Source organism: Carassius carassius, chromosome 29 (genome assembly GCF_963082965.1).
Source record: "Carassius carassius chromosome 29, fCarCar2.1, whole genome shotgun sequence".
NCBI lineage: Eukaryota > Metazoa > Chordata > Actinopteri > Cypriniformes > Cyprinidae > Carassius > Carassius carassius.
In genome coordinates, this window is record NC_081783.1 from 37,501 (window position 1) to 55,000 (window position 17,500).

Genomic DNA, 17,500 nt, shown 5'->3' on the forward strand with positions numbered 1-17,500 from the left:
AAAATCACTTCATCCTTCAAATATGCACTGACCTCAAGTGACCGCTTGGAGTTAATGAAGCGTTTTATCTCCTGTAACTCGAGCGTGTTAAAGGGAGCAGCGGAAACTGATCTTAAAAATGTCCAAAATAAATAGATAAGTCGTTCTTAACTGCTTGATTTTGTCTCAGTGGACTCAATTCTCAGCACTGATGAGTTTGAAATTACAGGCAGTTTCCGCAGGAAGGAAAACGCCATTGAAACACATCAGAAAACGAGACACATCACAACACAAACACACACTCTCACGTTCATAATTCAACGACAAACTGATCGTGAGAGTCCAGCACAGTGAGCAGAATCAGAAGTGACCTCAGGTCATCATTCGGTGTGTAATGAGCTCACGTAGGAGATGCAGGTCTGAGTCTGGTCTGCTTCCCAAGCGCTGTCTTTATGGCGCTGATGCTGTGTGAATCTGGGAGAAAAACTCCCAGAGAAACAATGAGAAACTCTGTTCCTCAGGTTTACTTCAGCATGGGAGGAACAATCATTTCAGCAACACCCTTCTGAACAAACGTGCTTCCAGGAACACTGACACAGCGCTCATTCAAAGTGATCTGGACTTCAATAATGTTTGTTCATGGACGTTCATCTAACATTTGTTTGAATGTTACTGTTTGTTTCAGAACTTTCAGAAGTGGAAATTCAAAAGTTACATTACCATAATGTTTGCAAAATGATCAAATGGAATATTTCCTTAATATTAACATTACCAAGGAAAGTTTTTTTTAAACATTTATATAAATTGATATTTTGAACATTTGGAGAACATAGGGAAGTAAAATTTTATAATTAATTGGAACCTTCTTATAACATTATTTAAGTATATTTAGTATTTTAGGTAATAATAATAATATTAGCCACATATAAGGCATTTCTTAGAGGTTATACATTAAAGTCAAGTCAAGTCACCTTTATTTATATAGCGCTTTAAACAAAATACATTGCGTCAAAGCAACTGAACAACTTTCATTAGGAAAACAGTGTCAATAATGCAAAAATGATAGTTAAAGGCAGTTCATCATTGGATTCAGTTATGTCATCTCTGTTCAGTTAAATAGTGTCTGTGCATTTATTTGCAATCAAGTCAACGATATCGCTGTAGATGAAGTGTCCCCAACTAAGCAAGCCAGAGGCGACAGCGGCAAGGAACCGAAACTCCATCGGTGACAGAATGGAGAAAAAAACCTTGGGAGAAACCAGGCTCAGTTGGGGGGCCAGTTCTCCTCTGACCAGACGAAACCAGTAGTTCAATTCCAGGCTGCAGCAAAGTCAGATTGTGCAGAAGAATCATCTGTTTCCTGTGGTCTTGTCCTGGTGCTCCTCTGAGACAAGGTCTTTACAGGGGATCTGTATCTGGGGCTCTAGTTGTCCTGGTCTCCGCTGTCTTTCAGGGATGTAGAGGTCCTTTCTAGGTGCTGATCCACCATCTGGTCTGGATACGTACTGGATCCGGGTGACTGCAGTGACCCTCTGATCTGGACACAGACTGGATCTGGTGGCTACGGTGACCTCGGAACAAGAGAGAAACAGACAAATATTAGCGTAGATGCCATTCTTCTAATGATGTAGCAAGTACATAGGGTGATATTGTCATGACTTAGGTCTCAGTTGCAGTCTCTGAGCACATGGGTTTTGTTTTGGCAGCTCATGTATTCTGCTGTCAGTGTTGTGTCTTCCCCCTCCCACTAGTACTGAGCCTTGAGGTACTCCATACTGCACTTGTGATTGATATGATACATCTTCATTCACTGCTACGAACTGATGGCGGTCATATAAGTACGATTTGAACCATGCTAATGCACTTCCATTAATGCCAACAAAGTGTTCAAGTATTTGCAAAAGAATGTTGTGGTCAATTGTGTCAAACGCAGCACTAAGATCCAATAAAACTAATAGAGAGATACACCCACGATCAGATGATAAGAGCAGATCATTTGTAACTCTAAGGAGAGCAGTCTCAGTACTATGATACTGTCACGCTGTCAAGTCTCTGTTTCCCTGGGTGTCCACTAGTAGGCTCACTTCCCCTTAGGCACTTCACCGTAGGCACTAGAATTCCTCTAGTCTGGTCCTGTCTTGACAGTAATTGGACTCCAGTTAATTGCATCAGGTGCAGTCACTTGATTGTCATTAGCCTCCTTATAAATACCTGTCTTTCCCTGTTGTTTGTATGGAGTCCTTACCCTTCGTGTATGCAGCATTCTCGTCATCCGAGTTTCCCCTTCATCTTCTCGTCCCCCGAGATTCTTCCTGTCTGCTCGTCCTCTGAGTCATCTCGTATTCCGAGTTCCCTTTCCTGTCCCTTTTCCTTTGTTTGTTTGTTTTGGACTGTCTTTTGGTTTTGACCTTGGCTTGTGTTTTTGGATTACGATTTGGATTACCCTATAATAAAGACATCTGCATTTGGATCTCTCGCTCTCCCTGTGTCTCTCTGGATATGCGGTCGTCACAGAAGGACTCCATCCTACAGATCCAGCGGTATGTCCTTTCATGTCTCCTCCCCAGCCAGTATGGTGGAGCGGAGGACTAAATACTTTAAATTAACTACCTTCCGCCAAGAGGGCAATGATGTGGGTGCCATGGCACAGGTGTTCTGGTCCCTGGCCTAGGGCATGGGATATAATTATGCGGCCCTTAAGGACTATTTTAATACAGGGCTGGATGACCCGGTTTCTCAGAAGGAACTGGCTCAATTGGACACATTCGGGTTCTGGGAATTTGTGTGCTACTTGCAGCATCGGCTTCCGGTGGGATGGCCGCCAGCCCAGCGCCACTGCACAAGAAGTCTGCCAGCCCAGCGTCACAGCACAAGGTGGTCGTCAGTCCAGCACCACTGCCCAAGATGGCCGTCAGTCCAGCGCCACTGCCCAAGATGGCCGCCAGCCCAGCGTCACAACACAAGGTGGTTGTCAGTCCAGCGCCACTGCCCAAGATGGCCGCCAGCCCAGCGTCACAGCACAAGGTGGTCGTAAGTTCAGCGCCACGATGCAAGATGGCTGCCAGACCAGCGACACTGACTAAAATGGCCACCGGTCCAGCACCACGGCCCAAGATTGCTGCCGGTCTAAAGTCGAGTCAGGTTCCAGTTGACTCTCCAGAGTCAAGTCAGGTTCCAGTTGGCCCTCCAGAGTCGAGTCAGGTTCCAGTTGACCCTCCAGAGTCGAGTCAGGTTCCCGTTGACCCTCCAGAGTTGAGTCAGGTTCCGATTGACCTCCCAGAGTCGAGTCATGTTCCAGTTGATCCTCCAGAATCAAGTCAGATTCCTGTTGACCTTCCAGAGTCGTATCAGGTGCCCGTTGACTTTCCAGAGTTGAGTCAGGTTCCGGTTGACCCTCCAGAGTCGAGTCAGGTGCTCGTGGACCCTCCAGAGTCGAGTCAGGTGCTCGTGGACCCTCCAGAGTCGAGTCAGGTGCTCGTGGACCCTCCAGAGTCGAGTCAGGTGCTCGTGGACCCTCCAGAGTCGAGTCAGGTGCTCGTGGACCCTCCAGAGTCAGGGTTAGTCACTGTTGACCTTCCAGAGTCAGGGTTAGTCACCGTTGACCTTCCAGAGTCAGGGTTAGTCACCGTTGACCTTCCAGAGTCAGGGCTAGTTCCTGTTGACCTTCCAGAGTCGAGTCAGATTCCGGTTGACCCTCCTAAGTCGAGTCAGGTGCTCGTGGACCCTCCAGAGTCAAGTCAGGTGCTCATGGACCCTCCAGAGTCAGGGTTAGTCACTGTTTACCTTCCAGAGTCAGGGTTAGTCACTGTTGACCTTCCAGAGTCAGGGTTAGTCACTGTTGACCTTCCAGAGTCAGGGTTAGTCACCGTTGACCTTCCAGAGTCAGGGTTAGTCACCGTTGACCTTCCAGAGTCAGGGTTAGTCACTGTTGACCTTCCAGAGTCAGGGTTAGTCACCGTTGACCTTCCAGAGTCAGGGCTAGTTCCTGTTGACCTTCCAGAGTCGAGTCAGATTCCGGTTGACCCTCCTAAGTCGAGTCAGGTGCTCGTGGACCCTCCAGAGTCAAGTTAGGTGCTCGTGGACCCTCTAGAGTCAGGGTTAGTCACCGTCGACCTTCCAAAATCAGGGTTAGTCACCATCGACTTTCCAGAGTCAGGGTCAGTCACTGTTGACCTTTCAGAGTCAGGGTTAGTTCCTGTTGACCTTCCAGAGTCGAATCAGGTGCTCGTGGACCCTCCAGAGTCGAGTCAGGTGCTCAGGAACCCTCCAGAGTCAGGGTTAGTCACCGTTGACCAGCCAGAGTCAGGGTTAGTCACCTTTGACCTTCCAGAAACAGGGCTAGTCACGTGGACCTTCCTGAGTCAGGGTGAATCACCTTTGACCTTCCAGAGTTAAGCCAAGTCACTGGTGATCTTCAAGGACAGAGTCAAGTCACTGCAGATCTTCAAGGACAGAGTCAAGTCACCGGGGTTCTTCATGGGAGAATTCAAGTCACCAATAGTCTTCATGAGCAGAGACAAGTCAGCTCCGATCTTCTGGAATCCAGTATAAACACCATGGGATTACCAGAGTTTTGTCACTTTTCTGTGGAACTACCCGAGCCTCTCCATGGACTACCAGAGACTCATCAAGTCTCAGTCGAACTCTCTGAGCATCCGACTGTTCCTGTTGTGGCCACAAAGGCTACACCTAACATGTTCTTGTTCTATGTTTCAGACTTGCCCAACCAGACTCGTCCTCCTGCTGGTCCGGCCGAACAGTTGTGGTGGTCTTCTGCTCTGCCCTGGGGACTTTCAGCCTCTACCACAAGAATGTGGTGGTCTTCTGCTCCACCCTGGGGGGCTTCTGCCCTGACCACACGGTTGTGGTGGTCTTATGCTCCGCCCTAGGAGGCATCCGTCTCAACCACACGGACGTGGTGGTCTTCTGCTCCGCCCTGGGGGGCTTCCGCTCTGATCACACGGTTGTGGTGGTCTTTTGCTCCGCCCTGGGGGGCTTCCGCCCTGACCACACGGTTGTGGTGGTCTTATGCTCCGCCCTGGGAGGCATCCGTCTCGACCACACGGACGTGGTGGTCTTCTGCTCTGCCCTGGGGGGCTTCCGCTCTGACCACACGGTTGTGGTGGTCTTCTGCTCTGCCCTGGGGGGCTTCCGCCCTGACCACACGGTTGTGGTGGTCTTCTGCTCCGCCCTGGGGGGCTTCAGCTCTGATCACACGGTTGTGGTGGTCTTCTGCTCCGCCCTGGGGGGCTTCCGCCCTGACCACACGGTTGTGGTGGTCTTCTGCTCCGCCCTGGTGGGCGTCACATGATGTCCTTCATGGACTTATGTTTTTGTGTTTTTGTTTTTTCTGTCTGTCTTCCTCCTACGGACCTGGCCCTCCGTCCCTCCCCCTGATCCTCCGCGGGTTCACCTCCCTCCTGGGTTTCTAGTCTGTGTCTGTCGTTCCGTTTTCCTCTAAGGACCTGGCCCTCCGTCCCTCCCCCTGATCCTCTGCCGGTCCACCACCCTCATGGACTCCTTGTTTTGTGTTGCACTTCTCTTGTCTCTGTTTCCCCATTTTACCTGGTTGTCTTGTCTCTGTTTCCCCATTTTACCTGGTTGTCTTGTCTCGGTTTCCCCATTCTACCTGGTCCTCTTGTCTCTGTTTTACCATTTTTATCTGGCCCTCCGTCCCTCCCCCTAGTCCTCCACCGCTCCACCTCCCTCCTGGTCTCTTTGTCTGTTTAGTTTTCCCTTGGGTTCGGGTGGAGCATCTGGCAGCTGCTCCGTGGAGGAGGGGGTAATGTCACGCTCTCTAGTCTAGTTTCCCTGGGTGTCCACTAGTAGGCTCACTTCCCCTTAGGCACTTCACCGTAGGCACCAGAATTCCTCTAGTCTGGTCCTGTCTTCACAGTAATTGCACTCCGGTTAATTGCATCAGGCGCAGTCACTTGATTGTCATTAGCCTCCTTATAAATACCTGTCTTTCCCTGTTGTTTGTATGGAGTCCTTACCCTTCGTGTATGCAGCATTCTCGTCATCCAAGTTTCCCCTTCATCTTCTCGTCTCCCGAGATTGACCCTAACCTCTCGTCTTCCGAGTTCCCTTTTCTGTTCGCTCCTTTGTTTATTTGTTTGGTTTATTTTTTGGACTGTCTGTTTGGCTTTGACCTCTGCTTATTTGACAACGATTTGGATTACGCCTTGAATAAACATCTGCTATTGGATCTCGCTCTCTCCCTGTGTCTCTCTGCTGCGCGAATCGTCACAGATACGGTCTAAATCCTGACTGGAAATCCTCACATATACCATTTTTCTCTAAGAAGGAATATAATTGTGAGGATACCACCTTTTCTAGTATCTTGGACAGAAAAGGGAGATTTGAGATCAAGATCAAATGAGATCTTTGGGGTCAAGTTGTGGTTTTTTGATGAGAGGCTTAATAACAGCCAGTTTGAAGGTTTTGGGGACATATCCTAATGACAAAGAGTAATTTATAATAGTCAGAAGAGGATCTATGACTTCTGGAAGCACCTCTTTTAGGAGCTTAGATGGTATAGGGTCTAACATACATGTTGTTGGTTTAGAAGATTTAACAAGTTTATACAATTCTTCCTCTCCTATAGTAGAGAATGAGTGGAACTGTTCCTCAGGGATTCTATATTGCACTGTCTGATGTGATACTGTAGCTGACGGCTGAATGGTTGCAATTTTATCTCTAATAGTATCGATTTTAGAAGTAAAGTAGTTCATAAAGTCATTACTGCTGTGGTGTTGGGAAATGTCAACACTTGTTGAGGCTTTATTTTTTGTTAATTTAGCCACTGTATTGAATAAATACCTGGGGTTATGTTTGTTTTCTTCTAAAAGAGAAGAAAAGTAATCGGATCTAGTAGTTTTTAATGCTTTTCTGTAGGATAGGTTACTTTCCCGCCAAGCAATACGAAATACCTCTAGTTTTGTTTTCCTCCAGCTGCGCTCCATTTTTCGGGCTGCTCTCTTTAGGGTGCGAGTATGCTAATTATACCATGGTGTTAAACTGTTTTCCTTAACCTTCCTTAAGCGTAAAGGAGCAACTGTATTTAAAGTGCTAGAAAAGAGAGAGTCCATAGTTTCTGTTACATCATCAAGTTGTTCTGAGGTTTTGGATATGCTAAGGAATTTGGATACATCAGGAAGATAACTTAAAAAGCAGTCTTTTGTGTTAGAAGTGATAGTTCTACCATACTTGTAACAAGAAGTTGAATTTATAATTTTGGCTATATGAAGTTTACACAGAACTAAATAATGATCTGAGATATCATCACTTGGCTGAATAATTTCAACACCATCAACATCAATTCCATGTGACAGTATTAAATCTAGAGTATGATTTCGACAATGAGTAGGTCCTGAAACGTGTTGTCTAACACCAATAGAGTTCAGAATGTCTATAAATGCTGATCCCAATGCATCTTTTTCATTATCAACATGGATATTAAAATCACCAACTATTAAAACTTTATCTGCAGCCAGAACTAACTCGGATGTAAATTCACCAAACTCTTTAATAAAGTCTGTATGGTGCCCTGGTGGCCTGTATACAGTAGCCAGTACAAACATAACAGGGGATTTATCATTAACATTTGTTTCTCTGGATAATGTTATATGAAGCACCATTACTTCAAACGAGTTATACTTGTAGCCTGCTCTCTGAGAAATCCTGAAAATGTTGTTATAAATTGAAGCAACACCTCCCCCTTTGCCTTTTAGACGCGGCTCATGTTTATAACAGTAATCTTGGGGGGTGGACTCATTTAAAATAATGTAATCATCAGGTTTTAGCCAGGTTTCTGTCAAACAGAGTACATCTATATTATGATCAGTGATCATATTATTTACAAAAAGTGTTTTCGTAGAAAGGGATCTGATATTCAATAAGCCAAGCTTTATCATTTGTTTATCCATATTGCTTCTTTTTTTTATTTGTTGAAGCTCAAATAAATTGTTAATCTTAACTTGGTTTGGGCATTTTTTGTATTTTCCAGTTCGGGGAACAGACACAGTCTCTATAGTGTGATATCTAGGTGAAAGAGTCTCTATGTGCTGAGAATTAACTGACCTCTGTGACGGGAGGCAGCTAGCAGACGGTCGGTTTAGCCAGTCTGTCTGCTTCCTGACCTGGGCCCCAGTTAGTCAAGTATAAACACGAAGACTATTTGCCATATTTCTAGAGAGAAGAGTGGCGCCACCCCAGGAGGGATGAAGACCATCTCTTTTCAACAGGTCAGGTCTGCCCCAAAAGCTCGTCCAATTGTCTATGAAACCTATGTTATTCTGTGGGCACCACTTAGACATCCAGCCATTGAGTGATGACAATCTGCTATGCATCTCATCACCACGGTAAGCAGGGAGGGGACCAGAGCATATTACAGTGTCTGACATCGTGCTTGCAAGTTCACACACCTCTTTAATGTTATTTTTAGTGATCTCCGACTGGCGAAGTCGAACATCATTAGCGCCGGCATGAATAACAATCTTACTGTATTTACATTTAGCATTAGCCAGCACTTTTAAATTTGCCAAGATGTCAGGCGCTCTGGCTCCCGGTAAACATTTGACTATGGTGGCTGGTGTCTCTATATTCACGTTCCGTACAATAGAATCACCAATAACTAGAGCACTTTCATCAGGTTTCTCAGTGGGTGCATCACTGAGTGGGGAGACCTGTTTAATGTTTTGATCAGAACAGAAGAGCGGTGTTTTGACCCACGACTACGCTGCCTCACCGTCACCCAGTTGCCCTGCTGCTGGGGCTCTGTCTCCGGAACCGAACAATATACAGGAATCCCTGAGCTCGACGCATCCAAAGCCGTATCTAGAGCCCTAACATTCTTAAGACCTAAAGACCTTGTCTCAAAGGAGCACCAGGACAAGACCACAGGAAACAGATGATTCTTCTGCACAATCTGACTTTGCTGCAGCCTGGAATTGAACTACTGGTTTCGTCTGGTCAGAGGAGAACTGGCCCCCCAACTGAGCCTGGTTTCTCCCAAGGTTTTTTTCTCCATTCTGTCACCGATGGAGTTTCAGTTCCTTGCCGCTGTCGCCTCTGGCTTGCTTAGTTGGGGACACTTCATCTACAGCGATATCGTTGACTTGATTGCAAATAAATGCACAGACACTATTTAACTGAACAGAGATGACATCACTGAATTCAATGATGAACTGCCTTTAACTGTCATTTTGCATTATTGACACACTGTTTTCCTAATGAATGTTGTTCGGTTGCTTTGACGCAATGTATTTTGTTTAAAGCGCTATATAAATAAAGGTGACTTGACTTGACTATTGTATCCACAAAGTACCACAAAGCTGTGAAAACAGTGACATCATGCACATGTGTATCATGCGTTCGGTCCATATGTATGTCAGCAGGTGTGTAGTGTGTCTAAAGTGACATTGCCATCTACTGGCCTGGCATGAGTAATACTAAATTTGTTGTTTTTATGGATCGGTGTTAAAGGGGATCATTTTGACAACCTCGTCCTCTCACTCAAAAAAATGATTCTTTGGCTGAACATGATTCCATCATGGACAGTGTTTGCATGTGTTTGTACATGAATAAACCAAGTTATTAGCACATGTCTAACTTTAGTTGAGTTCACCCAGTTTGCTTTAGTTCATCCTACATGAGATATCTGAGTAGAGATAATATGTTTACATCATGCAGAACCACTGTCCATGCAAGGTCAGCCAAAGGGTTATAAAAACATTAGCAAGTAAGATACAACTTTTCTTTATACATATGATGATAGTTGATGGCAGTTTGAGGATGGTACTGTGTACATCTTTTATTGGAGTTATTTTTTTTTAATTAAAGTATTTTAGACTTTTTTGTAAGCATGTCCTCAACTCAACCACACACTCCACACATCACCACAATGGTAACTCGCACAAAATACACCAATAGAAAGTCTATTAGAATGCCCACATAACAGAGCAATAGACATAAAGTGTCCCTATTATCACATTTTACTAAAAATAAAAGCACAAAGCATGGGGAAGTCGTGGCCTAATGGTTAGAGAGTTGGACTCGCAATCGAAGGGTTGTGAGTTTGAGTCTCGGGCCGGCAGGAGTTGTGGGTGGGTGCATCTACAGTGCTCTCTCCACCTTCAGTACCATGACTGAGGTGCCCTTGAGCAAGGCATCGAACCCCCAACTGCTCCTCGGGCGCCGCAGCATAAATGATGACCACTGCTCCGGGTGTGTGTGTGTGTGTGTGTGTGTGTGTTCACTGCTCTGTGTGTGTGCACTTCGGATGGGTTAAATGCAGACCACGAATTCTGAGTATGGGTCACCATACTTGGCTGAATGTCACTTCATAAAATAACACTTTTTTTGCAACATTTTCTCTTCCCATATCCAGTCCTGTGCAAAGCATGATGGGAAGTTTAAAACATATTTTGAGGTACTTGATTGAAACATTTACATTTATTCATTTAGCAGACGCTTTTATCCAAAGCGACTTACAATTGCCACATATGTCAGAGGTCGCACGCCTCTGGAGCAACTAGGGGTTAAGTGTCTTGCTCAGGGACACATTGGTGTCTCACAGTGGATTCGAACCCACTGAGATCTCTCACGCCAAAAACGTGTGTCTTATCCACTGCGCCAACACCACCCATGTTTCCATTGAACCATTTCAAGTCAGTTTAACAAGATGCAGGCATGTTTGAACAACAAACCTGATACATGGTGTTAAAATCTAATTCAATTGTTTAAATAAAGTGAGTATAAATGTTTTTAGTACATTATTGTTGGGTAAATGTACCCCAAATGGATGCGTGAACAAATTTGTGAAATGTAAATGTCAATGTCACCTTTATTTATATAGCGCTTTAAACAAAATACATTGCGTCAAAGCAACTGAACAACATTCATTAGGAAAACAGTGTCAATAATGCAAAAATGATAGTTAAAGGCAGTTCATCATTGGATTCAGTTATGTCATCTCTGTTCAGTTAAATAGTGTCTGTGCATTTATTTGCAATCAAGTCAACGATATCGCTGTAGATGAAGTGTCCCCAACTAAGCAAGCCAGAGGCGACAGCGGCAAGGAACCGAAACTCCATCGGTGACAGAATGGAGAAAAAAACCTTGGGAGAAACCAGGCTCAGTTGGGGGGCCAGTTCTCCTCTGACCAGACGAAACCAATAGTTCAATTCCAGACTGCAGCAAAGTCAGATTGTGCAGAAGAATCATCTGTTTCCTGTGGTCTTGTCCTGGTGCTCCTCTGAGACAAGGTCTTTACAGGGGATCTGTATCTGGGGCTCTAGTTGTCCTGGTCTCCGCTGTCTTTCAGGGATGTAGAGGTCCTTTCTAGGTGCTGATCCAGCATCTGGTCTGGATACGTACTGGATCCGGGTGACTGCAGTGACCCTCTGATCTGGACACAGACTGGATCTGGTGGCTACGGTGACCTCGGAACAAGAGAGAAACAGACAAATATTAGCGTAGATGCCATTCTTCTAATGATGTAGCAAGTACATAGGGTGTTATGGGAAGTGTTCCCGGTTCCAGTTTACCTAATTAATGCAGCCTAAAAATCCTTTAACGGATTTGGATAATAAAAGCATATTAGTATGTTATGTGTATGCCAGGTTAAAGAGATGGGTCTTTAATCTAGATTTAAACTGCAAGAGTGTGTCTGCCTCCCGAACAATGTTAGGTAGGTTATTCCAGAGTTTAGGCGCCAAATAGGAAAAGGATCTGCCGCCTGCAGTTGATTTTGATATTCTAGGTATTATCAAATTGCCTGAGTTTTGAGAACGTAGCGGACGTAGAGGATTATAATGTAAAAGGAGCTCATTCAAATACTGAGGTGCTAAACCATTCAGGGCTTTATAAGTAATAAGCAATATTTTAAAATCTATACGATGCTTGATAGGGAGCCAGTGCAGTGTTGACAGGACCGGGCTAATATGGTCATACTTCCTGGTTCTAGTAAGAACTCTTGCTGCTGCATTTTGGACTAGCTGTAGTTTGTTTACTAAGCGTGCAGAACAACCACCCAATAAAGCATTACAATAATCTAACCTTGAGGTCATAAATGCATGGATTAACATTTCTGCATTTGACATTGAGAGCATAGGCTGTAATTTAGATATATTTTTGAGCATAACAGTGAAAGCTAACACCATGTTTCCTGATGATATCTCCCAAGGGTAACATATAAAGCGTGAAGAGTAGCGGCCCTAGTACTGAGCCTTGAGGTACTCCATACTGCACTTGTGATCGATAGGATACATCTTCATTCACTGCTACGAACTGATGGCGGTCATATAAGTACGATTTAAACCATGCTAATGCACTTCCATTAATGCCAACAAAGTGTTCAAGTCTATGCAAAAGAATGTTGTGGTCAATTGTGTCAAACGCAGCACTAAGATCCAATAAAACTAATAGAGAGATACACCCACGATCAGATGATAAGAGCAGGTCATTTGTAACTCTAAGAAGAGCAGTCTCAGTACTATGATACGGTCTAAATCCTGACTGGAAATCCTCACAGATACCATTTTTCTCTAAGAAGGAATATAATTGTGTGGATACCACCTTTTCTAGTATCTTGGACAGAAAAGGGAGATTCGAGATTGGTCTATAATTAACTAGTTCTTTGGGGTCAAGTTGTGGTTTTTTGATGAGAGGCTTAATAACAGCCAGTTTGAAGGTTTTGGGGACATGTCCTAATGACAATGAGGAATTAATAATAGTCAGAAGAGGATCTATGACTTCTGGAAGCACCTCTTTTAGGAGCTTAGATGGTATAGGGTCTAACATACATGTTGTTGGTTTAGATGATTTAACAAGTTTATACAATTCTTCCTCTCCTATGGTAGAGAATGAGTGGAACTGTTCCTCAGGGGGTCTATAGTGCACTGTCTGATGTGATACTGAGTGATACTAATGTGTGTGAGTGAGAGTGTGTGTCTGTGTGTGTGTGTGTGTGAGTGTGTGTGTGTGTGTGTGTGTGTGTGTGTGTGTGTGAGTGTGTGAGTGAGTGAGAGTGTGTGTGAGTGTGTGTATGGCTGTGTGTGTGTGTGTGTGTGTGTGCGTGAGTGTGTGTGTGTGTGTTAGTGAGAGTGTGCTTGAGTGTGTGTGTGTGTGTGTGTGTGTGTGCGTGAGTGTGTGTGTGTGTGTGTGTGTGTGTGAGTGAGTGAGAGTGTGCTTGAGTGTGTGTGTGTGTGTGTATGTGTGTGTGTGTGAGTGAGAGTGTGTGTGTTTGTGTGTGTGTGTGTGTGTCTGTGTGTGTGAGTGTGTGTGTGTGTGTGAGTGTGTGTGTGTGTGTGTGTGAGTGTGTGAGTGAGTGAGAGTGTGCTTGAGTGTGTGTGTGTGTGTGTGTGTGTGTGCGTGAGTGTGTGTGTGTGTGTGAGTGAGTGAGAGTGTGCTTGAGTGTGTGTGTGTGTGTATGTGTGTGTGTGTGAGTGAGAGTGTGTGTGTTTGTGTGTGTGTGTGTGTGTGAGTGTGTGTGTGTGTGTGAGTGTGTGTGTGTGTGTGTGTGAGTGTGTGAGTGAGTGAGAGTGTGCTTGAGTGTGTGTGCGTGAGTGTGTGTGTGTGTGTGTGTGTGTGTGAGTGAGTGAGAGTGTGCTTGAGTGTGTGTGTGTGTGTGTGTGTATGTGTGTGTGTGTGAGTGAGAGTGTGTGTGTTTGTGTGTGTGTGTGTGTGTCTGTGTGTGTGAGTGTGTGTGTGTGTGTGAGTGTGTGTGTGTCTGTGTGTGTGTGTGTGTGTGAGTGTGTGTGTGTGTGTGTGTGTGAGTGAGTGTGTGTCTGTGTGTGTGTGTGTGTGTGAGTGTGTGTGTGTCTGTGTGTGTGAGAGAGTGAAATCAGTCATATTTAGCAGAACTAATGCATTACACTCTGCATAACTGAGCATGATATTTTACTAACTTTATTTTGACCAAAAATGTAAAATTATTTGAATGTTTTTTAGTTTTTTCGAATTAAGTTTTCATGCCCTGATTATAAAATTATTTAAAGGTTAACAAAAATGTTTCTTAGAATATTCCTCAAGTACAAATAACATCTTGAGGACTATTTTGAGAATGTTGATCTTGGAGAATTTCCAAGAAGGCGGGGCATAGAAGAGAAACAATAATGTACAGTATGTGAAAAATATTGTGTTTTTTTAACCTTAAACCACATAAACACATTTCATTACACCAAATACTCAAAATAATGTTCTTTTTAGCAACATCATATGATCCCTTTAACCGTCCTTGGCTTGTGTACTGCAAACACATACGAGTTTCATCACTGTGTCTTTCTCGTGACTCTGTTTCTCCTTCAGCTTGAACTGATGATAAATCTAAAGACATTATTAACTGTCTTTACATTTATTTTGAAAGATGAAACTCGCGATTATGGAAAGGGTCGTTACATTTCCGACGAAGGCTTGCAGTGTTCGGCCAATCACAATGCACTGGGTCAGCTGGCCAATCAGAGCAGACTGTGTTTGTCAGAAGGAGGGGCTTTGTGGAAAACGAGGAGGGGCATAGAGGACCTACAATAATCTACAGTATTTGAAAAATAATATGTGTTTTGAACATTAACGCATGTCAACATATTCAGACCAAATACGCAACATAATGATCTTTAAAAAAGCATAATATCTTCCAGATACAGTTTCAGAGCACAATAATACAAATGAAAAGGATTGTTCAGCTGATAATAATCATTCTGTCATCTTTTGCTCGTGTCGTTCTAAACCTATGACTTACTTTCTTCTGTGGGGCACAAAAAGATGATGTTCTGAGGAACGTTGGCAACAAACAACACCGGACCCCTTTGACCTACACTGGGAAAAAAATTATTTCTCTAAATATCTTCTTTAGTGTTGGGTAGATGAAAGGTTGGGAGTGTTAATGTGAGGGGTTGATGATCACAGATGTTCAGAGAGTTTCTGTGGAACATGGTGAGGTTGGTGTGGAGTGTAAGAGTCATCAGTTCATCAGTTCAAAATCTCTCACTCTTCTGTTTATTTGATGTCATTGTAAAACACTGATTGTGTTTTGGATTTGCTGATTTTTACAAAAGGTTTCTGGTGTTTTTCTGTCTCCTGAGTAATCATCTCACTGCGTCCAGCATCTAAATGACTGATGCTCACTCCTTCAGATGAATATGAGAAACAGATTATGCACAAACACAAACATCTCTTCAGTTTCGACAATCACAGTAACACAAGATCACATCTGACTGCAGTTCTCTTTCTGTGTATTGTGTTTAATTGTTTGCCGAGTGTCACTCTGCTGTTTTAAATGCTGTCCAGCTCCAGTTATATGTATTAATTTAGTAATATGTTGTTGCAGATAGTGAATTAAAAGCAAAGAGAGGGTACAGGAAACATACAGGAAACTTCAACATTTTTTAAAAGTTGTATAAATGTCAGTGATGTTTATGAAATTCTCTTTTAATTCTATTAATATTTGATATACATTGTGATAACGCTGAAAGAATACATTTATTAGAACAACATTCTTAGAAAGTCCTTATGATCTTATTTATACTTGAACGGTCCATAAAACAGAAGAAAACCTTCTTAGAATTAAAAAAAAAAAAGTTCAAATAACATTTTATTTTGGGTGAGAAAGGTTTGTAGAACATTGTTAGAAGTGCTTTCGTAACCTTTAAAGAATGTTATAATCTTGACAAGAAACTTAGGCAATTTAAATGTTTTAAAAACCTTTAAAAACAACGCTTTGATCGCGTGTCACTGGAGGAACAGCGGCCGGCTATGGAAGGTCAAAAGGGCCAAAAACACATGAATTTTAACACTTCAACAACAAACTTTTATTTTGGTTTAAGCGTCTGACTGTGTTTATTAGCGCAGGAGTGAGCGATGAAAAGCACGCTCGATGTCAAAGTCTTGATGCCACATTATACAGGAATAATGGAGGAAAGCATGATGCAAAAAATAAAGTGCCATTTTCTGTACGGCTTAATTAGAGCTCAGATCCGGTTTCATTGAAGGGTAAATTGCACTGCAATTATCAGAAGAGCATCATGACGACTGTGTTCATGATGTTTGTTTAAATGTTAGTGCACTTCATTTGCTGACGGCTCTAAATCAACCTGTCATTTGCCAGTCAGATTGTGAGTCTCCCTGTCCGACCAGACTACAGGTTTCGTCTGGTCAGAGGAGAACTGGCCCCCAACTGAGCCTGGTTTCTCCCAAGGTTTTTTTCTCCATTCTGTCACCGATGGAGTTTCGGTTCCTTGCCGCTGTCGCCTCTGGCTTGCTTAGTTGGGGACACTTCATCTACAGCGATATCGTTGACTTGATTGCAAATAAATGCACAGACACTATTTAACTGAACAGAGATGACATCACTGAATGATGAACTGCCTTTAACTATCATTTTTGCATTATTGACACTGTTTTCCTAATGAATGTTGTTCAGTTGCTTTGACGCAATGTATTTTGTTTAAAGCGCTATATAAATAAAGGTGACTTGACTTGACTTAATGACCCACAGTTATTAATCTTTAATGTTTGCTTACATTTCCATTCTCTACTTCTTCAGTGTGACTTTTAATAATTACAGATCCATATGATCTGACAAACACAACATCAGCATCAGCATCATTGAGATCTTTATGCCTTTAATCTTTCATTTTTTTTCCAGTTTTGCTCATTGTCTTCATTTTATCTTAATAAGTTCTCAGTGAATTCAAAGTTGAAGTAAAAATAAATAAATCTGTTTGGCATTTTGCACACAAACAGTGGAAAATAACTTCTGTAACACTGCAGAAAGTGCTGTTATATTGGTCTTGTTTTACAGCGCAGATGTCTAAAAGATATTGATTCTTAAATCAAGATTTAAGATCAAGAAGTAAAATAATATAAAATAAGAAGTCTTGTTCCATTGAATTTTTTATTTATTAATTTTTTTAAGAAAATGAAGTGAGTTCATGATTTAAAGAAGGAATATCAGCTAATAGGCTCAGAAAAATAAACTTAATACAAAGGGAAAACATTCCCCATTGGCAGATATTAGTTCTTGTTTTAATTATAAACTTTATTTTCTTCTTCTTCTTTTTTTTTTTTTTTTTTTTTTAGAAATCAAGACTTCAGTTTTGCATCTCCAGTAAAATATCTTAATTTAAAACGTTTAGGTGTTTATTCTGGAAAACAAGACAAAAATACGATATTCTGTTTTTATGCAGTTGCTTCATGAATATAAGATCTTCTGCTCCAGTGTAAGAACTTTTAAAGCATTGGTGGACAGGAGAATACTTTTAACGTCTCTTTAATCCAAACCCTGACACAGTCACACCAAAATAATTCAGACACCAGATCAAATTTATGATATTTTTTTTTACTAGTGGGTGCAGGACACTATAGTTCATAGATGTAATTGAGGATAGCAAAATAAAGTAAACTGTGACATATTATACCCAAAAATTCTTCATACAGTGAACTTCCAGCAAAACTGATACAAATTTGGGACAATAATTATTCAGCCACTTAGCTTGACTATGTTTGCCTTGTGTGTTATTTC